Source organism: Ciona robusta, chromosome 7 (genome assembly GCF_009617815.1).
Source record: "Ciona robusta chromosome 7, ASM961781v2".
Taxonomy (NCBI): domain Eukaryota; kingdom Metazoa; phylum Chordata; class Ascidiacea; order Phlebobranchia; family Cionidae; genus Ciona; species Ciona robusta.
Genome location: NC_143241.1, coordinates 2,254,259 through 2,281,097, shown reverse-complemented (window position 1 = coordinate 2,281,097; position 26,839 = coordinate 2,254,259). Strand labels below are relative to the sequence as shown.

The 26,839-nt window shown below is 44.3% G+C and overlaps 41 non-coding genes across 41 annotated transcripts; all 41 read right to left on the bottom strand.

Annotated features, from left to right (window-relative positions):
• Positions 1 to 33: 33 nt before the first annotated feature.
• Positions 34 to 106, bottom strand: Trnaa-agc (transfer RNA alanine (anticodon AGC)). Its single transcript has one exon. It is a non-coding gene; the product is annotated as a tRNA-Ala (tRNA).
• A 258-nt stretch (positions 107 to 364) lies between these two features.
• Positions 365 to 437, bottom strand: Trnaa-agc (transfer RNA alanine (anticodon AGC)). Its single transcript has one exon. It is a non-coding gene; the product is annotated as a tRNA-Ala (tRNA).
• Positions 438 to 543: 106 nt separating this feature from the next.
• Trnad-guc (transfer RNA aspartic acid (anticodon GUC)) lies at positions 544 to 615 on the bottom strand. The gene has a single exon. It is a non-coding gene; the product is annotated as a tRNA-Asp (tRNA).
• A 315-nt stretch (positions 616 to 930) lies between these two features.
• On the bottom strand, positions 931 to 1,002 carry Trnad-guc (transfer RNA aspartic acid (anticodon GUC)). The gene has a single exon. It is a non-coding gene; the product is annotated as a tRNA-Asp (tRNA).
• A 435-nt stretch (positions 1,003 to 1,437) lies between these two features.
• On the bottom strand, positions 1,438 to 1,510 carry Trnaa-agc (transfer RNA alanine (anticodon AGC)). Its single transcript has one exon. It is a non-coding gene; the product is annotated as a tRNA-Ala (tRNA).
• Positions 1,511 to 1,616: 106 nt separating this feature from the next.
• Trnad-guc (transfer RNA aspartic acid (anticodon GUC)) lies at positions 1,617 to 1,688 on the bottom strand. The gene has a single exon. It is a non-coding gene; the product is annotated as a tRNA-Asp (tRNA).
• A 79-nt stretch (positions 1,689 to 1,767) lies between these two features.
• Trnaa-agc (transfer RNA alanine (anticodon AGC)) lies at positions 1,768 to 1,840 on the bottom strand. Its single transcript has one exon. It is a non-coding gene; the product is annotated as a tRNA-Ala (tRNA).
• Positions 1,841 to 1,947: 107 nt separating this feature from the next.
• On the bottom strand, positions 1,948 to 2,019 carry Trnad-guc (transfer RNA aspartic acid (anticodon GUC)). Its single transcript has one exon. It is a non-coding gene; the product is annotated as a tRNA-Asp (tRNA).
• A 258-nt stretch (positions 2,020 to 2,277) lies between these two features.
• Trnad-guc (transfer RNA aspartic acid (anticodon GUC)) lies at positions 2,278 to 2,349 on the bottom strand. Its single transcript has one exon. It is a non-coding gene; the product is annotated as a tRNA-Asp (tRNA).
• A 315-nt stretch (positions 2,350 to 2,664) lies between these two features.
• Trnad-guc (transfer RNA aspartic acid (anticodon GUC)) lies at positions 2,665 to 2,736 on the bottom strand. Its single transcript has one exon. It is a non-coding gene; the product is annotated as a tRNA-Asp (tRNA).
• Positions 2,737 to 3,170: 434 nt separating this feature from the next.
• Positions 3,171 to 3,243, bottom strand: Trnaa-agc (transfer RNA alanine (anticodon AGC)). The gene has a single exon. It is a non-coding gene; the product is annotated as a tRNA-Ala (tRNA).
• A 309-nt stretch (positions 3,244 to 3,552) lies between these two features.
• Positions 3,553 to 3,625, bottom strand: Trnaa-agc (transfer RNA alanine (anticodon AGC)). Its single transcript has one exon. It is a non-coding gene; the product is annotated as a tRNA-Ala (tRNA).
• A 106-nt stretch (positions 3,626 to 3,731) lies between these two features.
• Positions 3,732 to 3,803, bottom strand: Trnad-guc (transfer RNA aspartic acid (anticodon GUC)). The gene has a single exon. It is a non-coding gene; the product is annotated as a tRNA-Asp (tRNA).
• Positions 3,804 to 4,540: 737 nt separating this feature from the next.
• Positions 4,541 to 4,613, bottom strand: Trnaa-agc (transfer RNA alanine (anticodon AGC)). Its single transcript has one exon. It is a non-coding gene; the product is annotated as a tRNA-Ala (tRNA).
• Positions 4,614 to 5,822: 1,209 nt separating this feature from the next.
• Trnaa-agc (transfer RNA alanine (anticodon AGC)) lies at positions 5,823 to 5,895 on the bottom strand. Its single transcript has one exon. It is a non-coding gene; the product is annotated as a tRNA-Ala (tRNA).
• A 540-nt stretch (positions 5,896 to 6,435) lies between these two features.
• Positions 6,436 to 6,507, bottom strand: Trnad-guc (transfer RNA aspartic acid (anticodon GUC)). The gene has a single exon. It is a non-coding gene; the product is annotated as a tRNA-Asp (tRNA).
• Positions 6,508 to 7,328: 821 nt separating this feature from the next.
• Trnaa-agc (transfer RNA alanine (anticodon AGC)) lies at positions 7,329 to 7,401 on the bottom strand. The gene has a single exon. It is a non-coding gene; the product is annotated as a tRNA-Ala (tRNA).
• Positions 7,402 to 7,765: 364 nt separating this feature from the next.
• On the bottom strand, positions 7,766 to 7,838 carry Trnaa-agc (transfer RNA alanine (anticodon AGC)). Its single transcript has one exon. It is a non-coding gene; the product is annotated as a tRNA-Ala (tRNA).
• Positions 7,839 to 8,146: 308 nt separating this feature from the next.
• On the bottom strand, positions 8,147 to 8,219 carry Trnaa-agc (transfer RNA alanine (anticodon AGC)). The gene has a single exon. It is a non-coding gene; the product is annotated as a tRNA-Ala (tRNA).
• A 258-nt stretch (positions 8,220 to 8,477) lies between these two features.
• Trnaa-agc (transfer RNA alanine (anticodon AGC)) lies at positions 8,478 to 8,550 on the bottom strand. Its single transcript has one exon. It is a non-coding gene; the product is annotated as a tRNA-Ala (tRNA).
• Positions 8,551 to 9,828: 1,278 nt separating this feature from the next.
• Trnaa-agc (transfer RNA alanine (anticodon AGC)) lies at positions 9,829 to 9,901 on the bottom strand. Its single transcript has one exon. It is a non-coding gene; the product is annotated as a tRNA-Ala (tRNA).
• Positions 9,902 to 11,446: 1,545 nt separating this feature from the next.
• Positions 11,447 to 11,519, bottom strand: Trnaa-agc (transfer RNA alanine (anticodon AGC)). Its single transcript has one exon. It is a non-coding gene; the product is annotated as a tRNA-Ala (tRNA).
• Positions 11,520 to 12,848: 1,329 nt separating this feature from the next.
• On the bottom strand, positions 12,849 to 12,921 carry Trnaa-agc (transfer RNA alanine (anticodon AGC)). Its single transcript has one exon. It is a non-coding gene; the product is annotated as a tRNA-Ala (tRNA).
• A 970-nt stretch (positions 12,922 to 13,891) lies between these two features.
• Positions 13,892 to 13,964, bottom strand: Trnaa-agc (transfer RNA alanine (anticodon AGC)). The gene has a single exon. It is a non-coding gene; the product is annotated as a tRNA-Ala (tRNA).
• Positions 13,965 to 14,579: 615 nt separating this feature from the next.
• On the bottom strand, positions 14,580 to 14,652 carry Trnaa-agc (transfer RNA alanine (anticodon AGC)). Its single transcript has one exon. It is a non-coding gene; the product is annotated as a tRNA-Ala (tRNA).
• Positions 14,653 to 15,239: 587 nt separating this feature from the next.
• Positions 15,240 to 15,312, bottom strand: Trnaa-agc (transfer RNA alanine (anticodon AGC)). The gene has a single exon. It is a non-coding gene; the product is annotated as a tRNA-Ala (tRNA).
• Positions 15,313 to 16,435: 1,123 nt separating this feature from the next.
• Positions 16,436 to 16,508, bottom strand: Trnaa-agc (transfer RNA alanine (anticodon AGC)). The gene has a single exon. It is a non-coding gene; the product is annotated as a tRNA-Ala (tRNA).
• Positions 16,509 to 17,196: 688 nt separating this feature from the next.
• On the bottom strand, positions 17,197 to 17,269 carry Trnaa-agc (transfer RNA alanine (anticodon AGC)). The gene has a single exon. It is a non-coding gene; the product is annotated as a tRNA-Ala (tRNA).
• Positions 17,270 to 18,270: 1,001 nt separating this feature from the next.
• On the bottom strand, positions 18,271 to 18,343 carry Trnaa-agc (transfer RNA alanine (anticodon AGC)). Its single transcript has one exon. It is a non-coding gene; the product is annotated as a tRNA-Ala (tRNA).
• Positions 18,344 to 18,652: 309 nt separating this feature from the next.
• Trnaa-agc (transfer RNA alanine (anticodon AGC)) lies at positions 18,653 to 18,725 on the bottom strand. Its single transcript has one exon. It is a non-coding gene; the product is annotated as a tRNA-Ala (tRNA).
• A 257-nt stretch (positions 18,726 to 18,982) lies between these two features.
• Trnaa-agc (transfer RNA alanine (anticodon AGC)) lies at positions 18,983 to 19,055 on the bottom strand. The gene has a single exon. It is a non-coding gene; the product is annotated as a tRNA-Ala (tRNA).
• Positions 19,056 to 19,313: 258 nt separating this feature from the next.
• Trnaa-agc (transfer RNA alanine (anticodon AGC)) lies at positions 19,314 to 19,386 on the bottom strand. The gene has a single exon. It is a non-coding gene; the product is annotated as a tRNA-Ala (tRNA).
• Positions 19,387 to 20,385: 999 nt separating this feature from the next.
• Trnaa-agc (transfer RNA alanine (anticodon AGC)) lies at positions 20,386 to 20,458 on the bottom strand. Its single transcript has one exon. It is a non-coding gene; the product is annotated as a tRNA-Ala (tRNA).
• Positions 20,459 to 22,118: 1,660 nt separating this feature from the next.
• Trnaa-agc (transfer RNA alanine (anticodon AGC)) lies at positions 22,119 to 22,191 on the bottom strand. Its single transcript has one exon. It is a non-coding gene; the product is annotated as a tRNA-Ala (tRNA).
• A 587-nt stretch (positions 22,192 to 22,778) lies between these two features.
• On the bottom strand, positions 22,779 to 22,851 carry Trnaa-agc (transfer RNA alanine (anticodon AGC)). The gene has a single exon. It is a non-coding gene; the product is annotated as a tRNA-Ala (tRNA).
• Positions 22,852 to 23,402: 551 nt separating this feature from the next.
• On the bottom strand, positions 23,403 to 23,475 carry Trnaa-agc (transfer RNA alanine (anticodon AGC)). Its single transcript has one exon. It is a non-coding gene; the product is annotated as a tRNA-Ala (tRNA).
• Positions 23,476 to 23,979: 504 nt separating this feature from the next.
• On the bottom strand, positions 23,980 to 24,052 carry Trnaa-agc (transfer RNA alanine (anticodon AGC)). Its single transcript has one exon. It is a non-coding gene; the product is annotated as a tRNA-Ala (tRNA).
• Positions 24,053 to 24,744: 692 nt separating this feature from the next.
• Positions 24,745 to 24,817, bottom strand: Trnaa-agc (transfer RNA alanine (anticodon AGC)). The gene has a single exon. It is a non-coding gene; the product is annotated as a tRNA-Ala (tRNA).
• A 1,002-nt stretch (positions 24,818 to 25,819) lies between these two features.
• On the bottom strand, positions 25,820 to 25,892 carry Trnaa-agc (transfer RNA alanine (anticodon AGC)). The gene has a single exon. It is a non-coding gene; the product is annotated as a tRNA-Ala (tRNA).
• A 309-nt stretch (positions 25,893 to 26,201) lies between these two features.
• Positions 26,202 to 26,274, bottom strand: Trnaa-agc (transfer RNA alanine (anticodon AGC)). Its single transcript has one exon. It is a non-coding gene; the product is annotated as a tRNA-Ala (tRNA).
• A 258-nt stretch (positions 26,275 to 26,532) lies between these two features.
• Positions 26,533 to 26,605, bottom strand: Trnaa-agc (transfer RNA alanine (anticodon AGC)). The gene has a single exon. It is a non-coding gene; the product is annotated as a tRNA-Ala (tRNA).
• Between the last annotated feature and the right edge of the window lie 234 nt (positions 26,606 to 26,839).

The following is a 26,839-nucleotide window of genomic DNA, read 5'->3' as shown; positions in this document are numbered from 1 at the left end:
TATTTGCACTTGTGTTTAATTAAAAGAAGAGCATGGAGGTGCCGGGCATCGATCCCGGTACCTCGCGCATGCTAAGCGCGCGCTCTACCATCTGAGCTACACCCCCCATTGCGTTTGAGCTATTTTAATATTTATTCTAAACATATTTTGCTAATTAGATTACTTTTAAATAATAACTGTTTATTTCCCTTTGAAACAGAACTCCAAAAACACTCCCCGTCGGGGAATCGAACCCCAGTCTCCCGCGTGACAGGCGGGGATACTCACCACTATACTAACGAGGAAGCACGTTAGAGTGTTTATCTAATGCCAATGTGATCGCCTTTTCGTTTATTTGCACTTGTGTTTAATTAAAAGAAGAGCATGGAGGTGCCGGGCATCGATCCCGGTACCTCGCGCATGCTAAGCGCGCGCTCTACCATCTGAGCTACACCCCCCATTGCGTTTAAACTGTTCTAGTATTCATTCCAAACATATTTTGCCATTTAAATTACTTTAAATGATAACAGTTTAATTCCTTTTTGACACATCCTATCAAAAACACTCCCCGTCGGGGAATCGAACCCCGGTCTCCCGCGTGACAGGCGGGGATACTCACCACTATACTAACGAGGAAGCACGTTAGAGTGTTTATCTAATGCCAATGTGATCGCCTTTTCGTTTATTTGCACTTGTGTTTAATTAAAAGAAGAGCATGGAGGTGCCGGGCATCGATCCCGGTAACTCGCGCATGCTAAGCGCGCGCTCTACCATCTGAGCTACACCCCCATTGCGTTTAAACTGTTTTAGTATTTATTCTAAACATATTTTGCCATTTAGATTACTTTAAATGATAACAGTTTGATTCCTTTTGACACATCCTATCAAAAACACTCCCTGCCGGGGAATCGAACCCCGGTTGATTCCTTTTGACACATTCTATCAAAAACACTCCCCGTCGGGGAATCGAACCCCGGTCTCCCGCGTGACAGGCGGGGATACTCACCACTATACTAACGAGGAAGCACGTTACAGTGTTTATCTAATGCCAATGTGATCGCCTTTTCGTTTATTTGCTCTTGTGTTAAATCAAAACCAGAGCATGTCGCGCATGCTAAGCGCGCGCTCTACCATCTGAGCTACACCCCCATTGCGTTTAAACTCTTCTAGTATTCATTCCAAACATATTTTGCCATTTAGATTACTTTAAATGATAACAGTTTGATTCCTTTTGTCACATCCTATCAAAAACACTCCCCGTCGGGGAATCGAACCCCGGTTGATTCCTTTTGACATATCCTATCAAAAACACTCCCCGTCGGGGAATCGAACCCCGGTCTCCCGCGTGACAGGCGGGGATACTCACCACTAACGAGGAAGCACGTTAGAGTGTTTATCTAATGCCAATGTGATCGCCTTTTCGTTTATTTGCAATTGTGTTTAATTAAAAGAAGAGCATGGAGGTGCCGGGCATCGATCCCGGTACCTCGCGCATGCTAAGCGCGCGCTCTACCATCTGAGCTACACCCCCCATTGCGTTTGAGCTATTTTAATATTTATTCTAAACATAATTTGCTAATTAGATTACTTTTAAATAATAACTGTTTATTTCCCTTTGAAACAGAACTCCAAAAACACTCCCCGTCGGGGAATCGAACCCCGGTCTCCCGCGTGACAGGCGGGGATACTCACCACTATACTAACGAGGAAGCACGTTAGAGTGATTATCTAATGGAAATGTGATCGCCTTCTCGTTTATTTGCACTTGTGTTTAATTAAAAAAGAGCATGGAGGTGCCGGGCATCGATCCCGGTACCTCGCGCATGCTAAGCGCGCGCTCTACCATCTGAGCTACACCCCCCCATTGCGTTTAAGCTATTTTAATATTTATTCTAAACATATTTTGCAAATTAGAATACTTCTAAATAATAACTGTTTAATTCCCTTTGAAACAGAACTCCAAAAACACTCCCCGTCGGGGAATCGAACCCCGGTCTCCCGCGTGACAGGCGGGGATACTCACCACTATACTAACGAGGAAGCACGTTAGAGTGTTTATCTAATGCCAATGTGATCGCCTTTTCGTTTATTTGCACTTGTGTTTAATTAAAAGAAGAGCATGGAGGTGGCGGGCATCGATCCCGGTACCTCGCGCAAGCTAAGCGCGCGCTCTACCATCTGAGCTACACCCCCATTGCGTTTAAACTGTTCTAGTATTCATTCCAAACATATTTTGCCATTTAAATTACTTTAAATGATAACAGTTTAATTCCTTTTTGACACATCCTATCAAAAACACTCCCCGTCGGGGAATCGAACCCCGGTCTCCCGCGTGACAGGCGGGGATACTCACCACTATACTAACGAGGAAGCACGTTAGAGTGTTTATCTAATGCCAATGTGATCGCCTTTTCGTTTATTTGCACTTGTGTTTAATTAAAAGAAGAGCATGGAGGTGCCGGGCATCGATCCCGGTAACTCGCGCATGCTAAGCGCGCGCTCTACCATCTGAGCTACACCCCCATTGCGTTTAAACTGTTTTAGTATTTATTCTAAACATATTTTGCCATTTAGATTACTTTAAATGATAACAGTTTGATTCCTTTTGACACATCCTATCAAAAACACTCCCTGCCGGGGAATCGAACCCCGGTTGATTCCTTTTGACACATTCTATCAAAAACACTCCCCGTCGGGGAATCGAACCCCGGTCTCCCGCGTGACAGGCGGGGATACTCACCACTATACTAACGAGGAAGCACGTTACAGTGTTTATCTAATGCCAATGTGATCGCCTTTTCGTTTATTTGCTCTTGTGTTAAATCAAAACCAGAGCATGTCGCGCATGCTAAGCGCGCGCTCTACCATCTGAGCTACACCCCCATTGCGTTTAAACTCTTCTAGTATTCATTCTAAACATATTTTGCCATTTAGATTACTTTAAATGATAACAGTTTGATTCCTTTTGTCACATCCTATCAAAAACACTCCCCGTCGGGGAATCGAACCCCGGTTGATTCCTTTTGACATATCCTATCAAAAACACTCCCCGTCGGGGAATCGAACCCCGGTCTCCGCGTGACAGGCGGGGATACTCACCACTAACGAGGAAGCACGTTAGAGTGTTTATCTAATGCCAATGTGACCGCCTTTTTGTTTATTTGCACTTGTGTTTAATTAAAAGAAGAGCATGGAGGTGCCGGGCATCGATCCCGGTACCTCGCGCATGCTAAGCGCGCGCTCTACCATCTGAGCTACACCCCCATTGCGTTTAAACTCTTCTAGTATTCATTCTAAACATATTTTGCCATTTAGATTACTTTAAATGATAACAGTTTGATTCCTTTTGTCACATCCTATCAAAAACACTCCCCGTCGGGGAATCGAACCCCGGGTGATTCCTTTTGACATATCCTATCAAAAACACTCCCCGTCGGGGAATCGAACCCCGGTCTCCCGCGTGACAGGCGGTGATACTCACCACTAACGAGGAAGCACGTTAGAGTGTTTATCTAATGCCAATGTGATCGCCTTTTCGTTTATTTGCAATTGTGTTTAATTAAAAGAAGAGCATGGAGGTGCCGGGCATCGATCCCGGTACCTCGCGCATGCTAAGCGCGCGCTCTACCATCTGAGCTACACCCCCCATTGCGTTTGAGCTATTTTAATATTTATTCTAAACATAATTTGCTAATTAGATTACTTTTAAATAATAACTGTTTATTTCCCTTTGAAACAGAACTCCAAAAACACTCCCCGTCGGGGAATCGAACCCCGGTCTCCCGCGTGACAGGCGGGGATACTCACCACTATACTAACGAGGAAGCACGTTAGAGTGTTTATCTAATGCCAATGTGATCGCCTTTTCGTTTATTTGCACTTGTGTTTAATTAAAAGAAGAGCATGGAGGTGCCGGGCATCGATCCCGGTACCTCGCGCATGCTAAGCCCGCGCTCTACCATCTGAGCTACACCCCCCCATTGCGTTTGAGCTATTTTAATATTTATTCTAAACATATTTTGCTAATTAGATTACTTTTAAATAATAACTGTTTATTTCCCTTTGAAACAGAACTCCAAAAACACTCCCCGTCGGGGAATCGAACCCCAGTCTCCCGCGTGACAGGCGGGGATACTCACCACTATACTAACGAGGAAGCACGTTAGAGTGTTTATCTAATGCCAATGTGATCGCCTTTTCGTTTATTTGCACTTGTGTTTAATTAAAAGAAGAGCATGGAGGTAGCGGGCATCGATCCCGGTAACTCGCGCATGCTAAGCGCGCGCTCTACCATCTGAGCTACACCCCCATTGCGTTTAAACTGTTCTAGTATTCATTCCAAACATATTTTGCCATTTAAATTACTTTAAATGATAACAGTTTAATTCCTTTTTGACACATCCTATCAAATCCCCGTCGGGGAATCGAACCCCGGTCTCCCGCGTGACAGGCGGGGATACTCACCACTATACTAACGAGGAAGCACGTTAGAGTGATTATCTAATGGAAATGTGATCGCCTTCTCGTTTATTTGCACTTGTGTTTAATTAAAAAAAGAGCATGGAGGTGCCGGGCATCGATCCCGGTACCTCGCGCATGCTAAGCGCGCGCTCTACCATCTGAGCTACACCCCCATTGCGTTTAAACTGTTCTAGTATTCATTCCAAACATATTTTGCCATTTAAATTACTTTAAATGATAACAGTTTAATTCCTTTTTGACACATCCTATCAAAAACACTCCCCGTCGGGGAATCGAACCCCGGTCTCCCGAGTGACAGGCGGGGATACTCACCACTATACTAACGAGGAAGCACGTTAGAGTGTTTATCTAATGCCAATGTGATCGCCTTTTCGTTTATTTGCACTTGTGTTTAATTAAAAGAAGAGTCTAGTATTTATTCTAAACATATTTTGCCATTTAGATTAATTTAAATGATAACAGTTTGATTCCTTTTGACACATCCTATCAAATCCCCGTCGGGGAATCGAGTCCCGGTCTCCCGCGTGACAGGCGGGGATACTCACCACTATACTAACGAGGAAGCACGTTAGAGTGTTTATCTAATGCCAATGTTATCGCCTTTTCGTTTATTTGCACTTGTGTTTAATTAAAAGAAGAGCATGGAGGTGCCGGGCATCGATCCCGGTACCTCGCGCATGCTAAGCGCGCGCTTTACCATCTGAGCTACACCCCCATTGCGTTTAAAATCTTCTAGTATACATTCTAAACATATTTTGCCATTTAGATTACTTTAAATGATAACAGTTTGATTCCTTTTGTCACATCCTATCAAAAACACTCCCCGTCGGGGAATCGAACCCCGGTTGATTCCTTTTGACATATCCTATCAAAAACACTCCCCGTCGGGGAATCGAACCCGGTCTCCCGCGTGACAGGCGGGGATACTCACCACTATACTAACGAGGAAGCACGTTAGAGTGTTTATCTAATGCCAATGTGATCGCCTTTTCGTTTATTTGCACTTGTGTTTAATTAAAAGAAGAGCATGGAGGTGCCGGGCATCGATCCCGGTACATCGCGCATGCTAAGCGCGCGCTTTACCATCTGAGCTACACCCCCTATTGCGTTTAAGCTATTTTAATATTTATTCTAAACATATTTTGCTAATTAGATTACTTTTAAATAATAACTGTTTAATTTCCTTTGAAACAGAAATCCAAAAACACTCCCCCCGTCGGGGATTCGAACCCCGGTCTCCCGCGTGACAGGCGGGGATACTCACCACTATACTAACGAGGAAGCACGTTAGAGTGTTTATCTAATGCCAATGTGATCGCATTTTCGTTTATTTGCACTTGTGTTTAATTAAAAGAAGAGCATGGAGGTGCCGGGCATCGATCCCGGTACCTCGCGCATGCTAAGCGCGCGCTCTACCATCTGAGCTACACCCCCAATGCGTTTAAACTGTTCTAGTATTCATTCCAAACATATTTTGCCTTTTAAATTACTTTAAATGATAACAGTTTAATTCCTTTTTGACACATCCTATCAAAAACACTCCCCGTCGGGGAATCGAACCCGGGTCTCCCGCGTGACAGGCGTATAGATTACTTTTAAATAATAACTGTTTAATTTCCTTTGAAACAGAAATCCAAAAACACTCCCCCCGTCGGGGATTCGAACCCCGGTCTCCCGCGTGACAGGCGGGGATACTCACCACTATACTAACGAGGAAGCACGTTAGAGTGTTTATCTAATGCCAATGTGATCGCCTTTTCGTTTATTTGCACTTGTGTTTAATTAAAAGAAGAGCATGGAGGTGCCGGGCATCGATCCCGGTAACTCGCGCATGCTAAGCGCGCGCTCTACCATCTGAGCTACACCCCCATTGCGTTTAAACTGTTCTAGTATTCATTCCAAACATATTTTGCCATTTAAATTACTTTAAATGATAACAGTTTAATTCCTTTTTGACACATCCTATCAAAAACACTCCCCGTCGGGGAATCGAACCCCGGTCTCCCGCGTGACAGGCGGGGATACTCACCACTATACTAACGAGGAAGCACGTTAGAGTGTTTATCTAATGCCAATGTGATCGCCTTTTCGTTTATTTGCACTTGTGTTTAATTAAAAGAAGAGCATGGAGGTGCCGGGCATCGATCCCGGTAACTCGCGCATGCTAAGCGCGCGCTCTACCATCTGAGCTACACCCCCATTGCGTTTAAACTGTTTTAGTATTTATTCTAAACATATTTTGCCATTTAGATTACTTTAAATGATAACAGTTTGATTCCTTTTGACACATCCTATCAAAAACACTCCCCGCCGGGGAATCGAACCCCGGTTGATTCCTTTTGACACATTCTATCAAAAACACTCCCCGTCGGGGAATCGAACCCCGGTCTCCCGCGTGACAGGCGGGGATACTCACCACTATACTAACGAGGAAGCACGTTACAGTGTTTATCTAATGCCAATGTGATCGCCTTTTCGTTTATTTGCTCTTGTGTTAAATCAAAACCAGAGCATGTCGCGCATGCTAAGCGCGCGCTCTACCATCTGAGCTACACCCCCATTGCGTTTAAACTCTTCTAGTATTCATTCTAAACATATTTTGCCATTTAGATTACTTTAAATGATAACAATTTGATTCCTTTTGTCACATCCTATCAAAAACACTCCCCGTCGGGGAATCGAACCCCGGTTGATTCCTTTTGACATATCCTATCAAAAACACTCCCCGTCGGGAATCGAACCCCGGTCTCCCGCGTGACAGGCGGGGATACTCACCACTAACGAGGAAGCACGTTAGAGTGTTTATCTAATGCCAATGTGACCGCCTTTTTGTTTATTTGCACTTGTGTTTAATTAAAAGAAGAGCATGGAGGTGCCGGGCATCGATCCCGGTACCTCGCGCATGCTAAGCGCGCGCTCTACCATCTGAGCTACACCCCCATTGCGTTTAAACTCTTCTAGTATTCATTCTAAACATATTTTGCCATTTAGATTACTTTAAATGATAACAGTTTGATTCCTTTTGTCACATCCTATCAACACTCCCCGTCGGGGAATCGAACCCCGGTTGATTCCTTTTGACATATCCTATCAAAAACACTCCCCGTCGGGGAATCGAACCCCGGTTGATTCCTTTTGACATATCCTATCAAAAACACTCCCCGTCGGGGAATCGAACCCCGGTCTCCCGCGTGACAGGCGGGGATACTCACCACTAACGAGGAAGCACGTTAGAGTGTTTATCTAATGCCAATGTGACCGCCTTTTTGTTTATTTGCACTTGTGTTTAATTAAAAGAAGAGCATGGAGGTGCCGGGCATCGATCCCGGTACCTCGCGCATGCTAAGCGCGCGCTCTACCATCTGAGCTACACCCCCATTGCGTTTAAACTCTTCTAGTATTCATTCTAAACATGTTTTGCCATTTAGATTACTTTAAATGATAACAGTTTGATTCCTTTTGTCACATCCTATCAAAAACACTCCCCGTCGGGGAATCGAACCCCGGTTGATTCCTTTTGACATATCCTATCAAAAACACTCCCCGTCGGGGAATCGAACCCCGGTCTCCCGCGTGACAGGCGGGGATACTCACCACTAACGAGGAAGCACTTTAGAGTGTTTATCTAATGCCAATGTGACCGCCTTTTGTTTATTTGCACTTGTGTTTAATTAAAAGAAGAGCATGGAGGTGCCGGGCATCGATCCCGGTACCTCGCGCATGCTAAGCGCGCGCTCTACCATCTGAGCTACACCCCCCATTGCGTTTAAGCTATTTTAATATTTATTCTAAACATATTTTGCAAATTAGAATACTTCTAAATAATAACTGTTTAATTCCCTTTGAAACAGAACTCCAAAAACACTCCCCGCCGGGGAATCGAACCCCGGTCTCCCGCGTGACAGGCGGGGATACTCACCACTATACTAACGAGGAAGCACGTTAGAGTGTTTATCTAATGCCAATGTGATCGCCTTTTCGTTTATTTGCACTTGTGTTTAATTAAAAGAAGAGCATGGAGGTGCCGGGCATCGATCCCGGTACCTCGCGCATGCTAAGCGCGCGCTCTACCATCTGAGCTACACCCCCCATTGCGTTTGAGCTATTTTAATATTTATTCTAAACATATTTTGCTAATTAGATTACTTTTAAATAATAACTGTTTATTTCCCTTTGAAACAGAACTCCAAAAACACTCCCCGTCGGGGAATCGAACCCCAGTCTCCCGCGTGACAGGCGGGGATACTCACCACTATACTAACGAGGAAGCACGTTAGAGTGTTTATCTAATGCCAATGTGATCGCCTTTTCGTTTATTTGCACTTGTGTTTAATTAAAAGAAGAGCATGGAGGTGGCGGGCATCGATCCCGGTACCTCGCGCATGCTAAGCGCGCGCTCTACCATCTGAGCTACACCCCCATTGCGTTTAAACTGTTCTAGTATTCATTCCAAACATATTTTGCCATTTAGATTACTTTAAATGATAACAGTTTGATTCCTTTTGACACATCCTATCAAAAACACTCCCCGTCGGGGAATCGAACCCCGGTGGATTCCTTTTGACACATTCTATCAAAAACACTCCCCGTCGGGCAATCGAATCCCGGTCTCCCGCGTGACAGGCGGGGATACTCAACACTATACTAACGAGGAAGCACGTTAGAGTGTTTATCTAATGCCAATGTGATCGCCTTTTCGTTTATTTGCTCTTGTGTTAAATCAAAACCAGAGCATGTCGCGCATGCTAAGCGCGCGCCCTACCATCTGAGCTACACCCCTATTGCGTTTAAACTCTTCTAGTATTCATTCCAAACATATTTTGCCATTTAGATTACTTCAAATGATAACAGTTTAATTCCTTTTTGACACATCTTATCAAACACACTCCCCGTCGGGGAATCGAACCCCGGTCTCCCGCGTGACAGGCGGGGATACTCACCACTATACTAACGAGGAAGCACGTTAGAGTGTTTATCTAATGCCAACGTGATCGCCTTTCCGTTTATTTGCACTTGTGTTTAATTAAAAGAAGAGCATGGAGGTGCCGGGCATCGATCCCGGTACCTCGCGCATGCTAAGTGCGCGCTCTACCATCTGAGCTACACCCCCATAGCGTTTAAACTGTTTTAGTATTTATTCTAAACATATTTTGCCATTTAGATTACTTTAAATGATAACAGTTTAATTCCTTTTTGACACATCTTATCAAAAACACTCCCCGTCGGGGAATGGAACCCCGGTCTCCCGCGTGACAGGCGGGGATACTCACCACTATACTAACGAGGAAGCACGTTAGAGTGTTTATCTAATGCCAATGTGACCGCCTTTTTGTTTATTTGCACTTGTGTTTAATTAAAAGAAGAGCATGGAGGTGCCGGGCATCGATCCCGGTACCTCGCGCATGCTAAGCGCGCGCTCTACCATCTGAGCTACACCCCCCATTGCGTTTAAGCTATTTTAATATTTATTCTAAACATATTTTGCAAATTAGAATACTTCTAAATAATAACTGTTTAATTCCCTTTGAAACAGAACTCCAAAAACACTCCCCGTCGGGGAATCGAACCCCGGTCTCCCGCGTGACAGGCGGGGATACTCACCACTATACTAACGAGGAAGCACGTTAGAGTGTTTATCTAATGCCAATGTGATCGCCTTTTCGTTTATTTGCACTTGTGTTTAATTAAAAGAAGAGCATGGAGGTGCCGGGCATCGATCCCGGTAACTCGCGCATGCTAAGCGCGCGCTCTACCATCTGAGCTACACCCCCCCATTGCGTTTGAGCTATTTTAATATTTATTCTAAACATATTTTGCTAATTAGATTACTTTTAAATAATAACTGTTTATTTCCCTTTGAAACAGAACTCCAAAAACACTCCCCGTCGGGGAATCGAACCCCGGTCTCCCGAGTGACAGGCGGGGATACTCACCACTATACTAACGAGGAAGCACGTTAGAGTGTTTATCTAATGCCAATGTGATCGCCTTTTCGTTTATTTGCACTTGTGTTTAATTAAAAGAAGAGTCTAGTATTTATTCCAAACATATTTTGCCATTTAGATTAATTTAAATGATAACAGTTTGATTCCTTTTGACACATCCTATCAAAAACACTCCCCGTCGGAGAATCGAGTCCCGGTCTCCCGCGTGACAGGCGGGGATACTCACCACTATACTAACGAGGAAGCACGTTAGAGTGTTTATCTAATGCCAATGTTATCGCCTTTTCGTTTATTTGCACTTGTGTTTAATTAAAAGAAGAGCATGGAGGTGCCGGGCATCGATCCCGGTACCTCGCGCATGCTAAGCGCGCGCTTTACCATCTGAGCTACACCCCCATTGCGTTTAAAATCTTCTAGTATACATTCTAAATATATTTTGCCATTTAGATTACTTTAAATGATAACAGTTTGATTCCTTTTGTCACATCCTATCAAAAACACTCCCCGTCGGGGAATCGAACCCCGGTTGATTCCTTTTGACATATCCTATCAAAAACACTCCCCGTCGGGGAATCGAACCCGGTCTCCCGCGTGACAGGCGGGGATACTCACCACTATACTAACGAGGAAGCACGTTAGAGTGTTTATCTAATGCCAATGTGATCGCCTTTTCGTTTATTTGCACTTGTGTTTAATTAAAAGAAGAGCATGGAGGTGCCGGGCATCGATCCCGGTACATCGCGCATGCTAAGCGCGCGCTTTACCATCTGAGCTACACCCCCTATTGCGTTTAAGCTATTTTAATATTTATTCTAAACATATTTTGCTAATTAGATTACTTTTAAATAATAACTGTTTAATTTCCTTTGAAACAGAAATCCAAAAACACTCCCCGTCGGGGAATCGAACCCCGGTCTCCCGCGTGACAGGCGGGGATACTCACCACTATACTAACGAGGAAGCACGTTAGAGTGTTTATCTAATGCCAATGTGATCGCCTTTTCGTTTATTTGCAATTGTGTTTAATTAAAAGAAGAGCATGGAGGTGCCGGGCATCGATCCCGGTACCTCGCGCATGCTAAGCGCGCGCTCTACCATCTGAGCTACACCCCCCATTGCGTTTGAGCTATTTTAATATTTATTCTAAACATATTTTGCTAATTAGATTACTTTTAAATAATAACTGTTTATTTCCCTTTGAAACAGAAATCCAAAAACACTCCCCGTCGGGGAATCGAACCCCGGTCTCCCGCGTGACAGGTGGGGATACTCACCACTATACTAACGAGGAAGCACGTTAGAGTCTTTATCTAATGGAAATGTGATCGCCTTCTCGTTTATTTGCACTTGTGTTTAATTATAAAAAGAGCATGGAGGTGCCGGGCATCGATCCCGGTACCTCGCGCACGCTAAGCGAGCGCTCTACCATCTGAGCTACACCCCCATTGCGTTTAAACTGTTCTAGTATTCATTCCAAACATATTTTGCCATTTAAATTACTTTAAATGATAACAGTTTAATTCCTTTTTGACACATCCTATCAAAAACACTCCCCGTCGGGGAATCGAACCCCGGTCTCCCGCGTGACAGGCGGGGATACTCACCACTATACTAACGAGGAAGCACGTTAGAGTGTTTATCTAATGCCAATGTGATCGCCTTTTCGTTTATTTGCACTTGTGTTTAATTAAAAGAAGAGCATGGAGGTGCCGGGCATCGATCCCGGTAACTCGCGCATGCTAAGCGCGCGCTCTACCATCTGAGCTACACCCCCATTGCGTTTAAACTGTTTTAGTATTTATTCTAAACATATTTTGCCATTTAGATTACTTTAAATGATAACAGTTTGATTCCTTTTGACACATCCTATCAAAAACACTCCCCGCCGGGGAATCGAACCCCGGTTGATTCCTTTTGACACATTTTATCAAAAACACTCCCCGTCGGGGAATCGAACCCCGGTCTCCCGCGTGACAGGCGGGGATACTCACCACTATACTAACGAGGAAGCACGTTACAGTGTTTATCTAATGCCAATGTGATCGCCTTTTCGTTTATTTGCTCTTGTGTTAAATCAAAACCAGAGCATGTCGCGCATGCTAAGCGCGCGCTCTACCATCTGAGCTACACCCCCATTGCGTTTAAACTCTTCTAGTATTCATTCTAAACATATTTGCCATTTAGATTACTTTAAATGATAACAGTTTGATTCCTTTTGTCACATCCTATCAAAAACACTCCCCGTCGGGGAATCGAACCCCGGTTGATTCCTTTTGACATATCCTATCAAAAACACTCCCCATCGGGAAATCGAACCCCGGTCTCCCGCGTGACAGGCGGGGATACTCACCACTAACGAGGAAGCACGTTAGAGTGTTTATCTAATGCCAATGTGACCGCCTTTTTGTTTATTTGCACTTGTGTTTAATTAAAAGAAGAGCATGGAGGTGCCGGGCATCGATCCCGGTACCTCGCGCATGCTAAGCGCGCGCTCTACCATCTGAGCTACACCCCCATTGCGTTTAAACTCTTCTAGTATTCATTCTAAACATATTTTGCCATTTAGATTACTTTAAATGATAACAGTTTGATTCCTTTTGTCACATCCTATCAAAAACACTCCCCGTCGGGGAATCGAACCCCGGTTGATTCCTTTTGACATATCCTATCAAAAACACTCCCCGTCGGGGAATCGAACCCCGGTCTCCCGCGTGACAGGCGGGGATACTCACCACTAACGAGGAAGCACGTTAGAGTGTTTATCTAATGCCAATGTGACCGCCTTTTTGTTTATTTGCACTTGTGTTTAATTAAAAGAAGAGCAAGGAGGTGCCGGGCATCGATCCCGGTACCTCGCGCATGCTAAGCGCGCGCTCTACCATCTGACCTACACCCCCCATTGCGTTTAAGCTATTTTAATATTTATTCTAAACATATTTTGCAAATTAGAATACTTCTAAATAATAACTGTTTAATTCCCTTTGAAACAGATCTCCAAAAACACTCCCCGTCGGGGAATCGAACCCCGGTCTCCCGCGTGACAGGCGGGGATACTCACCACTATACTAACGAGGAAGCACGTTAGAGTGTTTATCTAATGCCAATGTGATCGCCTTTTCGTTTATTTGCACTTGTGTTTAATTAAAAGAAGAGCATGGAGGTGCCGGGCATCGATCCTGGTACCTCGCGCATGCTAAGCGCGCGCTCTACCATCTGACCTACACCCCCCATTGCGTTTAAGCTATTTTAATATTTATTCTAAACATATTTTGCAAATTAGAATACTTTTAAATAATAACTGTTTATTTCCCTTTGAAACAGAACTCCAAAAACACTCCCCGTCGGGGAATCGAACCCCAGTCTCCGCGTGACAGGCGGGGATACTCACCACTATACTAACGAGGAAGCACGTTAGAGTGTTTATCTAATGCCAATGTGATCGCCTTTTCGTTTATTTGCACTTGTGTTTAATTAAAAGAAGAGCAAGGAGGTGCCGGGCATCGATCCCGGTACCTCGCGCATGCTAAGCGCGCGCTCTACCATCTGAGCTACACCCCCATTGCGTTTAAACTGTTCTAGTATTCATTCCAAACATATTTTGCCATTTAGATTACTTTAAATGATAACAGTTTGATTCCTTTTGACACATCCTATCAAAAACACTCCCCGTCGGGGAATCGAACCCCGGTGGATTCCTTTTGACACATTCTATCAAAAACACTCCCCGTCGGGCAATCGAATCCCGGTCTCCCGCGTGACAGGCGGGGATACTCACACTATACTAACGAGGAAGCACGTTAGAGTGTTTATCTAATGCCAATGTGATCGCCTTTTCGTTTATTTGCTCTTGTGTTAAATCAAAACCAGAGCATGTCGCGCATGCTAAGCGCGCGCCCTACCATCTGAGCTACACCCCCATTGCGTTTAAACTCTTCTAGTATTCATTCCAAACATATTTTGCCATTTAGATTACTTCAAATGATAACAGTTTAATTCCTTTTTGACACATCTTATCAAACACACTCCCCGTCGGGGAATCGAACCCCGGTCTCCCGCGTGACAGGCGGGGATACTCACCACTATACTAACGAGGAAGCACGTTAGAGTGTTTATCTAATGCCAACGTGATCGCCTTTCGTTTATTTGCACTTGTGTTTAATTAAAAGAAGAGCATGGAGGTGCCGGGCATCGATCCCGGTACCTCGCGCATGCTAAGCGCGCGCTCTACCATCTGAGCTACACCCCCATAGCGTTTAAACTGTTTTAGTATTTATTCTAAACATATTTTGCCATTTAGATTACTTTAAATGATAACAGTTTAATTCCTTTTTGACACATCTTATCAAAAACACTCCCCGTCGGGGAATGGAACCCCGGTCTCCCGCGTGACAGGCGGGGATACTCACCACTATACTAACGAGGAAGCACGTTAGAGTGTTTATCTAATGCCAATGTGACCGCCTTTTTGTTTATTTGCACTTGTGTTTAATTAAAAGAAGAGCATGGAGGTGCCGGGCATCGATCCCGGTACCTCGCGCATGCTGAGCGCGCGCTCTACCATCTGAGCTACACCCCCCATTGCGTTTAAGCTATTTTAATATTTATTCTAAACATATTTTGCAAATTAGAATACTTCTAAATAATAACTGTTTAATTCCCTTTGAAACAGAACTCCAAAAACACTCCCCGTCGGGGAATCGAACCCCGGTCTCCCGCGTGACAGGCGGGGATACTCACCACTATACTAACGAGGAAGCACGTTAGAGTGTTTATCTAATGCCAATGTGATCGCTTTTCGTTTATTTGCACTTGTGTTTAATTAAAAGAAGAGCATGGAGGTGCCGGGCATCGATCCCGGTACCTCGCGCATGCTAAGCGCGCGCTCTACCATCTGAGCTACACCCCCCATTGCGTTTGAGCTATTTTAATATTTATTCTAAACATATTTTGCTAATTAGATTACTTTTAAATAATAACTGTTTATTTCCCTTTGAAACAGAACTCCAAAAACACTCCCCGTCGGGGAATCGAACCCCGGTCTCCCGAGTGACAGGCGGGGATACTCACCACTATAATAACGAGGAAGCACGTTAGAGTGTTTATCTAATGCCAATGTGATCGCCTTTTCGTTTATTTGCACTTGTGTTTAATTAAAAGAAGAGTCTAGTATTTATTCCAAACATATTTTGCCATTTAGATTAATTTAAATGATAACAGTTTGATTCCTTTTGACACATCCTATCAAAAACACTCCCCGTCGGGGAATCGAACCCCGGTTGATTCCTTTTGACATATCCTATCAAAAACACTCCCCGTCGGGGAATCGAACCCCGGTCTCCCGCGTGACAGGCGGGGATACTCACCACTAACGAGGAAGCACGTTAGAGTGTTTATCTAATGCCAATGTGACCGCCTTTTTGTTTATTTGCACTTGTGTTTAATTAAAAGAAGAGCATGGAGGTGCCGGGCATCGATCCCGGTACCTCGCGCATGCTAAGCGCGCGCTCTACCATCTGAGCTACCCCCCATTGCGTTTAAGCTATTTTAATATTTATTCTAAACATATTTTGCAAATTAGAATACTTCTAAATAATAACTGTTTAATTCCCTTTGAAACAGAACTCCAAAAACACTCCCGCCGGGGAATGTGATCGCCTTTTCGTTTATTTGCACTTGTGTTTAATTAAAAAAAGAGCATGGAGGTGCCGGGCATCGATCCCGGTACCTCGCGCATGCTAAGCGCGCACTCTACCATCTGAGCTACACCCCCATTGCGTTTGAGCTATTTTAATATTTATTCTAAACATATTTTGCTAATTAGATTACTTTTAAATAATAACTGTTTAATTTCCTTTGAAACAGAAATCCAAAAACACTCCCCCCGTCGGGGATTCGAACCCCGGTCTCCCGCGTGACAGGCGGGGATACTCACCACTATACTAACGAGGAAGCACGTTAGAGTGTTTATCTAATGGAAATGTGATCGCTTTCTCGTTTATTTGCACTTGTGTTTAATTAAAAGAAGAGCATGGAGGTGCCGGGCATCGATCCCGGTACCTCGCGCATGCTAAGCGCGCGCTCTACCATCTGAGCTACACCCCCAATGCGTTTAAACTGTTCTAGTATTCATTCCAAACATATTTTGCCTTTTAAATTACTTTAAATGATAACAGTTTAATTCCTTTTTGACACATCCTATCAAAAACACTCCCCGTCGGGGAATCGAACCCCGGTCTCCCGCGTGACAGGCGGGGATACTCACCACTATACTAACGAGGAAGCACGTTAGAGTGTTTATCTAATGCCAATGTGATCGCCTTTTCGTTTATTTGCACTTGTGTTTAATTAAAAGAAGAGCATGGAGGTGCCGGGCATCGATCTCGGTACCTCGCGCATGCTAAGCGCGCGCTCTACCATCTGAGCTACACCCCCATTGCGTTTAAACTGTTTTATATAAGAGCATGGAGGTGCCGGGCATCGATCCTGGTACCTCGCGCATGCTAAGCGCGCGCTCTACCATCTGAGCTACACCCCCAATTGCGTTTGAGCTATTTTAATATTTATTCTAAACATATTTTGCTAATTAGATTACTTTTAAATAATAACTGTTTAATTCCCTTTGAAACAGAACTCCAAAACCACTCCCCGGGGAATCGAACCCCGGTCTCCCGCGCGCCAGGCGGGGATACTCACCACTATACTAACGAGGAAGCACGTTATAGTGTTTATCTAATGCCAATGTGATCGCCTTTTCGTTTATTTGCAATTGTGTTTAATTAAAAGAAGAGCATGGAGGTGCCGGGCATCGATCCCGGTACCTCGCGCATGCTAAGCGCGCGCTCTACCATCTGAGCTACACCCCCCATTGCGTTTGAGCTATTTTAATATTTATTCTAAACATATTTTGCTAATTAGATTACTTTTAAATAATAACTGTTTATTTCCCTTTGAAACAGAAATCCAAAAACACTCCCCGTCGGGGAATCGAACCCCGGTCTCCCGCGTGACAGGCGGGGATACTCACCACTATACTAACGAGGAAGCACGTTAGAGTGTTTATCTAATGGAAATGTGATCGCCTTCTCGTTTATTTGCACTTGTGTTTAATTAAAAAAAGAGCATGGAGGTGCCGGGCATCGATCCCGGTACCTCGCGCACGCAAAGCGAGCGCTCTACCATCTGAGCTACACCCCCATTGCGTTTAAACTGTTCTAGTATTCATTCCAAACATATTTTGCCATTTAAATTACTTTAAATGATAACAGTTTAATTCCTTTTTGTACACATCCTATCAAAAACACTCCCCGTCGGGGAATCGAACCCCGGTTGATTCCTTTTGACACATTCTATCAAAAACACTCCCCGTCGGGGAATCGAACCCCGGTCTCCCGCGTGACAGGCGGGGATACTCACCACTATACTAACGAGGAAGCACGTTACAGTGTTTATCTAATGCCAATGTGATCGCCTTTTCGTTTATTTGCTCTTGTGTTAAATCAAAACCAGAGCATGTCGCGCATGCTAAGCGCGCGCTCTACCATCTGAGCTACACCCCCATTGCGTTTAAACTCTTCTAGTATTCATTCTAAACATATTTTGCCATTTAGATTACTTTAAATGATAACAGTTTGATTCCTTTTGTCACATCCTATCAAAAACACTCCCGTCGGGGAATCGAACCCCGGTTGATTCCTTTTGACATATCCTATCAAAAACACTCCCCGTCGGGGAATCGAACCCCGGTCTCCCGCGTGACAGGCGGGGATACTCACCACTAACGAGGAAGCACGTTAGAGTGTTTATCTAATGCCAATGTGACCGCCTTTTTGTTTATTTGCACTTGTGTTTAATTAAAAGAAGAGCATGGAGGTGCCGGGCATCGATCCCGGTACCTCGCGCATGCTAAGCGCGCGCTCTACCATCTGAGCTACACCCCCATTGCGTTTAAACTCTTCTAGTATTCATTCTAAACATGTTTTGCCATTTAGATTACTTTAAATGATAACAGTTTGATTCCTTTTGTCACATCCTATCAAAAACACTCCCCGTCGGGGAATCGAACCCCGGTTGATTCCTTTTGACATATCCTATCAAAAACACTCCCCGTCGGGGAATCGAACCCCGGTCTCCCGCGTGACAGGCGGGGATACTCACCACTAACGAGGAAGCACGTTAGAGTGTTTATCTAATGCCAATGTGACCGCCTTTTTGTTTATTTGCACTTGTGTTTAATTAAAAGAAGAGCATGGAGGTGCCGGGCATCGATCCCGGTACCTCGCGCATGCTAAGCGCGCGCTCTACCATCTGAGCTACACCCCCATTGCGTTTAAGCTATTTTAATATTTATTCTAAACATATTTTGCAAATTAGAATACTTCTAAATAATAACTGTTTAATTCCCTTTGAAACAGAACTCCAAAAACACTCCCCGCCGGGGAATCGAACCCCGGTCTCCCGCGTGACAGGCGGGGATACTCACCACTATACTAACGAGGAAGCACGTTAGAGTGTTTATGTAATGCCAATGTGATCGCCTTTTCGTTTATTTGCACTTGTGTTTAATTAAAAGAAGAGCATGGAGGTGCCGGGCATCGATCCCGGTACCTCGCGCATGCTAAGCGCGCGCTCTACCATCTGAGCTACACCCCCCATTGCGTTTGAGCTATTTTAATATTTATTCTAAACATATTTTGCTAATTAGATTACTTTTAAATAATAACTGTTTATTTCCCTTTGAAACAGAACTCCAAAAACACTCCCCGTCGGGGAATCGAACCCCAGTCTCCCGCGTGACAGGCGGGAATACTCACCACTATACTAACGAGGAAGCACGTTAGAGTGTTTATCTAATGCCAATGTGATCGCCTTTTCGTTTATTTGCACTTGTGTTTAATTAAAAGAAGAGCATGGAGGTGCCGGGCATCGATCCCGGTACCTCGCGCATGCTAAGCGCGCGCTCTACCATCTGAGCTACACCCCCATTGCGTTTAAACTGTTCTAGTATTCATTCCAAACATATTTTGCCATTTAAATTACTTTAAATGATAACAGTTTAATTCCTTTTTGACACATCCTATCAAAAACACTCCCCGTCGGGGAATCGAACCCCGGTCTCCCGCGTGACAGGCGGGGATACTCACCACTATACTAACGAGGAAGCACGTTAGAGTGTTTATCTAATGCCAATGTGATCGCCTTTTCGTTTATTTGCACTTGTGTTTAATTAAAAGAAGAGCATGGAGGTGCCGGGCATCGATCCCGGTAACTCGCGCATGCTAAGCGCGCGCTCTACCATCTGAGCTACACCCCCATTGCGTTTAAACTGTTTTAGTATTTATTCTAAACATATTTTGCCATTTAGATTACTTTAAATGATAACAGTTTGATTCCTTTTGACACATCCTATCAAAAACACTCCCCGCCGGGGAATCGAACCCCGGTTGATTCCTTTTGACACATTTTATCAAAAACACTCCCCGTCGGGGAATCGAACCCCGGTCTCCCGCGTGACAGGCGGGGATACTCACCACTATACTAACGAGGAAGCACGTTACAGTGTTTATCTAATGCCAATGTGATCGCCTTTTCGTTTATTTGCTCTTGTGTTAAATCAAAACCAGAGCATGTCGCGCATGCTAAGCGCGCGCTCTACCATCTGAGCTACACCCCCATTGCGTTTAAACTCTTCTAGTATTCATTCTAAACATATTTTGCCATTTAGATTACTTTAAATGATAACAGTTTGATTCCTTTTGTCACATCCTATCAAAAACACTCCCCGTCGGGGAATCGAACCCCGGTTGATTCCTTTTGACATATCCTATCAAAAACACTCCCCATCGGGAAATCGAACCCCGGTCTCCCGCGTGACAGGCGGGGATACTCACCACTAACGAGGAAGCACGTTAGAGTGTTTATCTAATGCCAATGTGACCGCCTTTTTGTTTATTTGCACTTGTGTTTAATTAAAAGAAGAGCATGGAGGTGCCGGGCATCGATCCCGGTACCTCGCGCATGCTAAGCGCGCGCTCTACCATCTGAGCTACACCCCCATTGCGTTTAAACTCTTCTAGTATTCATTCTAAACATATTTTGCCATTTAGATTACTTTAAATGATAACAGTTTGATTCCTTTTGTCACATCCTATCAAAAACACTCCCCGTCGGGGAATCGAACCCCGGTTGATTCCTTTTGACATATCCTATCAAAAACACTCCCCGTCGGGGAATCGAACCCCGGTCTCCCGCGTGACAGGCGGGGATACTCACCACTAACGAGGAAGCACGTTAGAGTGTTTATCTAATGCCAATGTGACCGCCTTTTTGTTTATTTGCACTTGTGTTTAATTAAAAGAAGAGCAAGGAGGTGCCGGGCATCGATCCCGGTACCTCGCGCATGCTAAGCGCGCGCTCTACCATCTGACCTACACCCCCATTGCGTTTAAGCTATTTTAATATTTATTCTAAACATATTTTGCAAATTAGAATACTTCTAAATAATAACTGTTTAATTCCCTTTGAAACAGATCTCCAAAAACACTCCCCGTCGGGGAATCGAACCCCGGTCTCCCGCGTGACAGGCGGGGATACTCACCACTATACTAACGAGGAAGCACGTTAGAGTGTTTATCTAATGCCAATGTGATCGCCTTTTCGTTTATTTGCACTTGTGTTTAATTAAAAGAAGAGCATGGAGGTGCCGGGCATCGATCCTGGTACCTCGCGCATGCTAAGCGCGCGCTCTACCATCTGACCTACACCCCCCATTGCGTTTAAGCTATTTTAATATTTATTCTAAACATATTTTGCAAATTAGAATACTTTTAAATAATAACTGTTTATTTCCCTTTGAAACAGAACTCCAAAAACACTCCCCGTCGGGGAATCGAACCCCAGTCTCCCGCGTGACAGGCGGGGATACTCACCACTATACTAACGAGGAAGCACGTTAGAGTGTTTATCTAATGCCAATGTGATCGCCTTTTCGTTTATTTGCACTTGTGTTTAATTAAAAGAAGAGCAAGGAGGTGCCGGGCATCGATCCCGGTACCTCGCGCATGCTAAGCGCGCGCTCTACCATCTGAGCTACACCCCCATTGCGTTTAAACTGTTCTAGTATTCATTCCAAACATATTTTGCCATTTAGATTACTTTAAATGATAACAGTTTGATTCCTTTTGACACATCCTATCAAAAACACTCCCCGTCGGGGAATCGAACCCCGGTGGATTCCTTTTGACACATTCTATCAAAAACACTCCCCGTCGGGCAATCGAATCCCGGTCTCCCGCGTGACAGGCGGGGATACTCAACACTATACTAACGAGGAAGCACGTTAGAGTGTTTATCTAATGCCAATGTGATCGCCTTTTCGTTTATTTGCTCTTGTGTTAAATCAAAACCAGAGCATGTCGCGCATGCTAAGCGCGCGCCCTACCATCTGAGCTACACCCCCATTGCGTTTAAACTCTTCTAGTATTCATTCCAAACATATTTTGCCATTTAGATTACTTCAAATGATAACAGTTTAATTCCTTTTTGACACATCTTATCAAACACACTCCCCGTCGGGGAATCGAACCCCGGTCTCCCGCGTGACAGGCGGGGATACTCACCACTATACTAACGAGGAAGCACGTTAGAGTGTTTATCTAATGCCAACGTGATCGCCTTTCCGTTTATTTGCACTTGTGTTTAATTAAAAGAAGAGCATGGAGGTGCCGGGCATCGATCCCGGTACCTCGCGCATGCTAAGCGCGCGCTCTACCATCTGAGCTACACCCCCATAGCGTTTAAACTGTTTTAGTATTTATTCTAAACATATTTTGCCATTTAGATTACTTTAAATGATAACAGTTTAATTCCTTTTTGACACATCTTATCAAAAACACTCCCCGTCGGGGAATGGAACCCCGGTCTCCCGCGTGACAGGCGGGGATACTCACCACTATACTAACGAGGAAGCACGTTAGAGTGTTTATCTAATGCCAATGTGACCGCCTTTTTGTTTATTTGCACTTGTGTTTAATTAAAAGAAGAGCATGGAGGTGCCGGGCATCGATCCCGGTACCTCGCGCATGCTGAGCGCGCGCTCTACCATCTGAGCTACACCCCCATTGCGTTTAAGCTATTTTAATATTTATTCTAAACATATTTTGCAAATTAGAATACTTCTAAATAATAACTGTTTAATTCCCTTTGAAACAGAACTCCAAAAACACTCCCCGTCGGGGAATCGAACCCCGGTCTCCCGCGTGACAGGCGGGGATACTCACCACTATACTAACGAGGAAGCACGTTAGAGTGTTTATCTAATGCCAATGTGATCGGCTTTTCGTTTATTTGCACTTGTGTTTAATTAAAAGAAGAGCATGGAGGTGCCGGGCATCGATCCCGGTACCTCGCGCATGCTAAGCGCGCGCTCTACCATCTGAGCTACACCCCCCCCATTGCGTTTGAGCTATTTTAATATTTATTCTAAACATATTTTGCTAATTAGATTACTTTTAAATAATAACTGTTTATTTCCCTTTGAAACAGAACTCCAAAAACACTCCCCGTCGGGGAATCGAACCCCGGTCTCCCGAGTGACAGGCGGGGATACTCACCACTATAATAACGAGGAAGCACGTTAGAGTGTTTATCTAATGCCAATGTGATCGCCTTTTCGTTTATTTGCACTTGTGTTTAATTAAAAGAAGAGTCTAGTATTTATTCCAAACATATTTTGCCATTTAGATTAATTTAAATGATAACAGTTTGATTCCTTTTGACACATCCTATCAAAAACACTCCCCGTCGGGGAATCGAACCCCGGTTGATTCCTTTTGACATATCCTATCAAAAACACTCCCCGTCGGGGAATCGAACCCCGGTCTCCCGCGTGACAGGCGGGGATACTCACCACTAACGAGGAAGCACGTTAGAGTGTTTATCTAATGCCAATGTGACCGCCTTTTTGTTTATTTGCACTTGTGTTTAATTAAAAGAAGAGCATGGAGGTGCCGGGCATCGATCCCGGTACCTCGCGCATGCTAAGCGCGCGCTCTACCATCTGAGCTACACCCCCCATTGCGTTTAAGCTATTTTAATATTTATTCTAAACATATTTTGCAAATTAGAATACTTCTAAATAATAACTGTTTAATTCCCTTTGAAACAGAACTCCAAAAACACTCCCCGCCGGGGAATGTGATCGCCTTTTCGTTTATTTGCACTTGTGTTTAATTAAAAAAAGAGCATGGAGGTGCCGGGCATCGATCCCGGTACCTCGCGCATGCTAAGCGCGCACTCTACCATCTGAGCTACACCCCCATTGCGTTTGAGCTATTTTAATATTTATTCTAAACATATTTTGCTAATTAGATTACTTTTAAATAATAACTGTTTAATTTCCTTTGAAACAGAAATCCAAAAACACTCCCCCCGTCGGGGATTCGAACCCCGGTCTCCCGCGTGACAGGCGGGGATACTCACCACTATACTAACGAGGAAGCACGTTAGAGTGTTTATCTAATGGAAATGTGATCGCTTTCTCGTTTATTTGCACTTGTGTTTAATTAAAAGAAGAGCATGGAGGTGCCGGGCATCGATCCCGGTACCTCGCGCATGCTAAGCGCGCGCTCTACCATCTGAGCTACACCCCCAATGCGTTTAAACTGTTCTAGTATTCATTCCAAACATATTTTGCCTTTTAAATTACTTTAAATGATAACAGTTTAATTCCTTTTTGACACATCCTATCAAAAACACTCCCCGTCGGGGAATCGAACCCCGGTCTCCCGCGTGACAGGCGGGGATACTCACCACTATACTAACGAGGAAGCACGTTAGAGTGTTTATCTAATGCCAATGTGATCGCCTTTTCGTTTATTTGCACTTGTGTTTAATTAAAAGAAGAGCATGGAGGTGCCGGGCATCGATCTCGGTACCTCGCGCATGCTAAGCGCGCGCTCTACCATCTGAGCTACACCCCCATTGCGTTTAAACTGTTTTATATAAGAGCATGGAGGTGCCGGGCATCGATCCTGGTACCTCGCGCATGCTAAGCGCGCGCTCTACCATCTGAGCTACACCCCCCAATTGCGTTTGAGCTATTTTAATATTTATTCTAAACATATTTTGCTAATTAGATTACTTTTAAATAATAACTGTTTAATTCCCTTTGAAACAGAACTCCAAAACCACTCCCCGTCGGGGAATCGAACCCCGGTCTCCCGCGTGACAGGCGGGGATACTCACCACTATACTAACGAGGAAGCACGTTATAGTGTTTATCTAATGCCAATGTGATCGCCTTTTCGTTTATTTGCAATTGTGTTTAATTAAAAGAAGAGCATGGAGGTGCCGGGCATCGATCCCGGTACCTCGCGCATGCTAAGCGCGCGCTCTACCATCTGAGCTACACCCCCCATTGCGTTTGAGCTATTTTAATATTTATTCTAAACATATTTTGCTAATTAGATTACTTTTAAATAATAACTGTTTATTTCCCTTTGAAACAGAAATCCAAAAACACTCCCCGTCGGGGAATCGAACCCCGGTCTCCCGCGTGACAGGCGGGGATACTCACCACTATACTAACGAGGAAGCACGTTAGAGTGTTTATCTAATGGAAATGTGATCGCCTTCTCGTTTATTTGCACTTGTGTTTAATTAAAAAAAGAGCATGGAGGTGCCGGGCATCGATCCCGGTACCTCGCGCACGCAAAGCGAGCGCTCTACCATCTGAGCTACACCCCCATTGCGTTTAAACTGTTCTAGTATTCATTCCAAACATATTTTGCCATTTAAATTACTTTAAATGATAACAGTTTAATTCCTTTTTGTACACATCCTATCAAAAACACTCCCCGTCGGGGAATCGAACCCCGGTTGATTCCTTTTGACACATTCTATCAAAAACACTCCCCGTCGGGGAATCGAACCCCGGTCTCCCGCGTGACAGGCGGGGATACTCACCACTATACTAACGAGGAAGCACGTTACAGTGTTTATCTAATGCCAATGTGATCGCCTTTTCGTTTATTTGCTCTTGTGTTAAATCAAAACCAGAGCATGTCGCGCATGCTAAGCGCGCGCTCTACCATCTGAGCTACACCCCCATTGCGTTTAAACTCTTCTAGTATTCATTCTAAACATATTTTGCCATTTAGATTACTTTAAATGATAACAGTTTGATTCCTTTTGTCACATCCTATCAAAAACACTCCCCGTCGGGGAATCGAACCCCGGTTGATTCCTTTTGACATATCCTATCAAAAACACTCCCCGTCGGGGAATCGAACCCCGGTCTCCCGCGTGACAGGCGGGGATACTCACCACTAACGAGGAAGCACGTTAGAGTGTTTATCTAATGCCAATGTGACCGCCTTTTTGTTTATTTGCACTTGTGTTTAATTAAAAGAAGAGCATGGAGGTGCCGGGCATCGATCCCGGTACCTCGCGCATGCTAAGCGCGCGCTCTACCATCTGAGCTACACCCCCATTGCGTTTAAACTCTTCTAGTATTCATTCTAAACATGTTTTGCCATTTAGATTACTTTAAATGATAACAGTTTGATTCCTTTTGTCACATCCTATCAAAAACACTCCCCGTCGGGGAATCGAACCCCGGTTGATTCCTTTTGACATATCCTATCAAAAACACTCCCCGTCGGGGAATCGAACCCCGGTCTCCCGCGTGACAGGCGGGGATACTCACCACTAACGAGGAAGCACGTTAGAGTGTTTATCTAATGCCAATGTGACCGCCTTTTTGTTTATTTGCACTTGTGTTTAATTAAAAGAAGAGCATGGAGGTGCCGGGCATCGATCCCGGTACCTCGCGCATGCTAAGCGCGCGCTCTACCATCTGAGCTACACCCCCCATTGCGTTTAAGCTATTTTAATATTTATTCTAAACATATTTTGCAAATTAGAATACTTCTAAATAATAACTGTTTAATTCCCTTTGAAACAGAACTCCAAAAACACTCCCCGCCGGGGAATCGAACCCCGGTCTCCCGCGTGACAGGCGGGGATACTCACCACTATACTAACGAGGAAGCACGTTAGAGTGTTTATGTAATGCCAATGTGATCGCCTTTTCGTTTATTTGCACTTGTGTTTAATTAAAAGAAGAGCATGGAGGTGCCGGGCATCGATCCCGGTACCTCGCGCATGCTAAGCGCGCGCTCTACCATCTGAGCTACACCCCCCATTGCGTTTGAGCTATTTTAATATTTATTCTAAACATATTTTGCTAATTAGATTACTTTTAAATAATAACTGTTTATTTCCCTTTGAAACAGAACTCCAAAAACACTCCCCGTCGGGGAATCGAACCCCAGTCTCCCGCGTGACAGGCGGGAATACTCACCACTATACTAACGAGGAAGCACGTTAGAGTGTTTATCTAATGCCAATGTGATCGCCTTTTCGTTTATTTGCAC